Below are 6,065 nucleotides of genomic sequence, written 5' to 3' on the forward strand. Positions count from 1 at the left end.
GGCGGCGACCCCCGGGGAACAACTCCCGGCCGAACCCGAACATGGGGACACGGCAGACGGACGAGACATCCCCCTTGATGCACTCCCTCCTGGAGGACTGGAGCAACAGCGAGAGGAAGCCGAGGACACCGCTCCAGACGAGCCCGAGCACCTCACCGACGGGGAACTGGATGGGGACGCACCCCACGACCCCGGCGAGGCACCCTGTCCCACAGAAACCGCGCCACGAGGGGAGTCCCCCGAGAGCGAGCCGCCCCCGCGGCATGAGGAACCTACGGAGACTCACAAAACGCCGCGCCGGCGGAGAAGGGGCCGGCCCCGCCACGCCAGGTGCCAGGTAACAGAAGTCGCGTGGGACGACTCCGACGACCCCGCCAGAGCGACCCCTGACCCCGAACCCATCATATCCGACCCAGACGAGGACAAAGCAGAATCGCCCCCGAGCCCGACCAGAGGTGGTTGGGGGCACGCGGCCTCCCTTGCCGACGCAACTTTCCGCGTCACCGTCACACAACCGCGCGAGGAGGGAGCTGGACGCCCCCGTCGGACACGACGCAGTCAAGCGAGGCTGCAGGAGTTCGTCCTGAACACCACCCCAGGGCGGAGCTCACCCAGCCCAGCGCTGATACCCGAGCGGGAACGCCAGCCCTACGGACGGCAAGGCCCGACGAGACCCGAGGGGAGTAGCCCGCGAGAGCGCCCCCGACGGAAGCGCCGACCCCCGGCCCACCTGGCCGAGTACTACCTGGGCAGTCTCGTCACGCCGCCCCACACATCACACGCCCCGGCGCCGCCTCCCGGCCCAGCTGCCCACGCAGCCACCTAGGCGGCGTCCGCCTGCGCCAGCAACTCATGCGCCGCGGTGCCGCCTCCCGGCCCAGCTGCCCACGCAGCGACCGGGGCGGCATTTCCTGCGCCAGCACCTCATGCGCCGCGGTGCCGCCTCCCGGCCCAGCTGCCCACGCAGCGACCGAGGCGGCGTCCGCCTGCGCCGACACTCCATGCACCGCGGCGCCGCCTCCCGGCCCAGCTCCCCACGCAGCGACCGAGGTGGCGTCCGCCTGCGCCAGCACCTCATGCGCCGCGGCGCCGCCTCCCGGCCCAGCTGCCCACGCAGCGACCGAGGCGGCGTCCGCCTGCGCCGTCACTCCATGCGCCGCGGAGCCGCCTCCCGGCCCAGCTGCCCACTGAGCGACCGAGGCGGCGTCCGCCTGCGCCAGCACCTCAATCGCCGCGGCGCCGCCTCCCGGCCCAGCTGCCCACACAGCGACCGAGGCGGCGTTTGCCTGCGCCGACACTCCATGCGCCGCGGCGCCGCCTCCCGGCCCAGCTGCCCACGCAGCGACCGGGGCGGCGTCCGCCTGCGCCAGCACCTCAGGCGCCACGGCGCCGCCTCCTGCCCAGCTGCCCACGCAGTGACCGAGGCGGCGTCCGCCTGCGCCAGCACCTCACGCGCCGCGGCGCCGCCTCGCGGCCCAGCTGCCCACGCAGCGACCGAGGCGGCGTCCGCCTGCGCCAGCACCTCACGCGCCGCCGGCCAATCACAGCTGCCTGCGGTGGCCGAGGCCGGACCCTAACTACGTGGTTGCGGACTGGTGGGAAAATATCGCACATACACTTGTATTGCTGGCAGTTCGCCATAGATAGATTTAGTTACTAGCTTTTAACACACTAAAAATTTCGCTTTATACATGCGAAACTCCTCCCCTACCCCCTGAACAACACACACAATCTAGATTATAGGTGTCAAAATAAATAAATAAAAAAAATAAAATAAAAAAAATAAACAAAAAAAATAGTCGTTAGGCATTTAGCTTTAAGTACACAACATTTTGCGTTAATCATGCGAAATCAACACACCACAACACCACCAGCGATAAGGACACACAGTGCCAATTCAAAATAGTGCGAAGCACACAGGTGTATGAACGGCCCCTTCGGGTTCACTGCCTGTTGTGTTAGTACTGACCATCATGTCTGATGGCATCGCTCGCCTGGCGGGCCTCACCTGCAGTGCCGGTTGTGTTCTGAAAGGCATGAGATTTAGAATTGCAAGCTAAAATTTAAATTAAATTAATTACTACAATAGTTACGCATAAATAACACCACTATGCTAATTCAGAATAGTGCGAAGCACACAGGTGTATGTACGGCCCCCTCGGGTTCACTGCCTGTCGTGTTAGTACTGAACCTCATGTCTGATGGCATCGCTCGCCTGGCAGGCCTCACCTCCAATGCTGGTTGTGTTCTGAAAGGCATGAGATTTTGCATTGCAAGCTAAAATTTAAATTAAATTAATTACTAAAATAGTTACGCATAAATAACACCACTATGCTAATTAAAAATAGTGCGAAGCACACAGGTGTATGTACGGCCCCCTCGGGTTCACTGCCTGTCGTGTTAGTACTGACCCTCATGTCTGATGGCATCGCTCGCCTGGCAGGCTTCACCTCCAGTGCCGGTTGTGTTCTGAAAGGCATGAGATTTTGAATTGCAGCTTAAATAAATTAACTAAAAATTTCCTTCTTCGTAATTTTAAGTGGGCTGGCTGGCAGCCTGGCGTGAAACGACTAAGGTCGCCTCCGAAACAACCAGTGCCACCCAAAACAATGCGGACAGCAATGTCCAAGCCCCCAACCCCCCGCATGGTAGACTCTTTTCTACTCTGTCCAACTCTTCTTCCAGATCCATCCTTCTGTTTTCCCGTAAGCCTCCTGCTTGGTATTAATGCACGAAATTTTGCATCCCGCATGTCAGAGCCCAGGGTTTTCCCTGTGTCTATGCAGGTTTTACCTGGGCCCAACTTATCTAGTTTTAGTCTAGTATAGTCAGTGAGGGGAGTTAGTCATGGTGCCAATCGCTGCCATGGCTGGCCAATCCCCTCCTAGCACACGATGCATGCTACCCCTCCTGCATGGCTAATACCCTGCATGATTAGAGCGTATGGGCTTCGGCCTGAGACACACTTAGTCTCCCTCCCTAACCCGGAACCCTCCTCAACACACTTAGATTTAATTTAGGTTAGGAAAAAAAAATCGTCCGGACAGCTCTTCTTTCTCCCAACCAATCTCGGAGACTAAATTTAACACAGTAAACAGTGGTATTATTGGCATACCTCAGTCTCTCTCTCTCTCTCTCTCTCTCTCCCTCTCTCACCCTCTCCTCTACTAGCGACTCTCTGTGAGACTGTGCTTCCCTTCTCTAGTACCCATCTGCTAGCGACTCTTCGTGAGACCGTGGGCATCCCTCTCTCCTTATCCCAAACTTTCTGCTAGCGACTCCTTCCTTGTCAGCACGTCCTCGGTCAGCTCCACTGGGCCGAACGGTCCACTCCCGCCTCAGAGTGTGAGGCTGCTCTACCCGAGAGTTGGCGCCGGGCAAACAACACGACAACCGAATGACCGAGCGATGTCCACCCCGTCTCCTAATCTTCATCAGAGACGAGGCCGCGACAAACATATTTGAATTAATGAGTGCAAATAAAAATAAATATATCAATTAAATTGTAGATTTCTTTTCACTCCTTCTTTGTATCCATTCAAAATAGTGATAATTCAATAAAAATGATTCAATTTTATTCATAAAAGTATGCGATAATTTCATCAATGTTTTTTATGACATTGTCATGTTAAACTATCGTCCGTAAACCGACTTTGCAGACAACCAATTTTTTGGCGTGTATAGTTTGAATTTTAATATTATGTATGTGTGTAAATTCTTAAACATAGAGTTATTTTTTAAATAATTAGGTGAATTTTTTTTAATATTATTCTTATTTTATATGGCAGTTGTGCAAAATTTCTCTAGGAATTCCATCACCCGGCCTCTGTAGAAGTCCCGGGAAGAACCTGACGGGCGCTAAAGGCTTCGCGGTTCTGCTGTTGTCCAGGGGGGGGGGGCAGGCTAGTGGGACACTAGGCCATTGGTGATAGGTCGCGGGTACACTGCCCCCGCGTGCACCGCCAGGTACGCGGCTGGGAATATATCCTGAAACTCCCTACTTGGCTGTGAGGCCTCTCGGCCATGTGGAGGACGGAATAATAATAGACCACACAGTTTAAAATAAATTGGCTTTTAATCCACGGACTTCTTCGGTGGTACGCATGGGTACACTGTACTTCCTACACATACACTAGACGGTGTCAGATCCGCTACAAAAGCTAGGATAGTGCGCTTTGTGGCATCTGAGCCATTGTACTATCACACTAACACACGCTGATTACAAAACAAAACACGACACTAACATAACACTGTGAATTTGCCGCAGCAGTCTCGCGGGGACGTGGCAACTAGTTCACTGGAGACGGCCAGCGCCGAAAGTTAATTGTCTTAGGAGGGCTCAATGAGCGTGGTGCTAAATTCGATTCTACTCTTACGTGAGGTTGTAGCCGGCAGGCGTATGCTCGACGATCTTAACGAAGACGAGTTGGGTGGAGTCGGCCAGTGCCGTAAATTGCGTGGTCCGCGATGTGGTGCGGACTCACTAAGGAAACGGTCGATATAAGCCCGGGTCAGCGAAATACATGCCGAGTCTACGTGAGCAGCAATGAATTAAAACGGTTTGTTTATTAAATCAAGTGCAGAGTGAACGATCTGTTGAACAAAATTGAAGGCTGCTCACGACACACGTCTTGACCCGGCACAGAGTGGTTGGAGACTGCCGAACATGGCTGCCTCGCAAGGGAGGGAAACTTTCACCTCCTTTGTGAGTCGGCGCCAATAACTTATATCAACTTAATTTGCTCTATTATAAGCTAAAAACACGTACCAGGTTCTCAATTAAATGGTAGCACCTGGTAATTGTGTGCTTAAGGCTTAAAAACTGTTTTATAGTAGTTAATTATTTGAATTGTGGCATCAAGTTGCGACTGTAAATTTATCAACATATTGTCTCACTGTGAACTGTTTTAGTTGGATTTCTCCTAGTCTGTCTTAATCATTGTCACGGGCACTTTAATTAAGGCCAGTGGCCGCGGTGACTGGTAATGAGGTTCGTTGTCTACTCCATGCGTGCGGTGCTCGCACGGAATAACTACGACACACTTGTTTAACGCCTGTGAACTAATAATAATTGTTTCCTAATATCTTGTTCCTTATTGTTTTATGGGGTAGAGCCCCCGGGGTTTCATGCCGTGAAGTTTATTTGAGTCTAGTGTGGTCACGCCCGAAGTGCTCGCCTGACTCATTCCCGCTGGGCTAGGGAGGGGTGTGCTCCGAAAACGGGAACTGGTACTAGTGGTGTGGAGCACGGGCTTAGAGGCCTTGGGTGGGACAATGTCAATATAACCTAAAAGTAGAATTAAGTATCATACTTTAACAAGTGCATAAACAGCAAAACAGGCTTCAAACAATACATATAACAGTAACTAATAATAAAATATTCTTTAAATACCCGTGAAAAGTGATTTTACTAATACTTTCTTTCTCCAATTGAAAATTAGACTTTCGTCCAGTTCGATTACTACAGCCGAATGCTACACAAGTCATTTTTATTTATCTCACATCTAGTAACATAAAATACTAATGGTAGCAAAACATGTACACTTTTTTTATATCAATATATTCACGAAATGTTAGTTTTAAGCCACTAAATACACATTTACACCAATTTTGAAGGTCAACACTACCACCTGCCAAATGCAATCTTATGAGTGTGACGTCCCTCTGCTTTAGGTCCCTGATTTCCTGTTTGCGAAATTGTCCTGTTTTGCCCGTGTAGCTCTCGTCGGTGAGGAGTGAGTTCAGGCCAACGTGGCCGGGACCAGAAATACGGGACCTGGAGGGAATTTTAGGTGGAAAGGAGGAACGGTAGGCAGCTCCAAGGATAACTCGGTGATGTCCGTTTCCACGAGCCCCTTTTATTATCGCATAGAGAACCTGCCGCAGCCTGGCTGGCACGTCGCGGAATGAGCGCCCTCCCCGCCGCAACCTGGACTCCCGGAAATAAGTCTCGTCTTTAGAATTCATCCCGACACGAACAGGGGAGGTAATCCCGTAGCTATGGTTCCGGTTGCGATTGTTCTGTAATGATGCACAGCGCGTGCGCGGTCCGTCATGTGAGAGGA

Source organism: Bacillus rossius, chromosome 1, assembly GCF_032445375.1.
Source record: "Bacillus rossius redtenbacheri isolate Brsri chromosome 1, Brsri_v3, whole genome shotgun sequence".
NCBI classification, from domain to species: Eukaryota; Metazoa; Arthropoda; class Insecta; order Phasmatodea; family Bacillidae; genus Bacillus; species Bacillus rossius.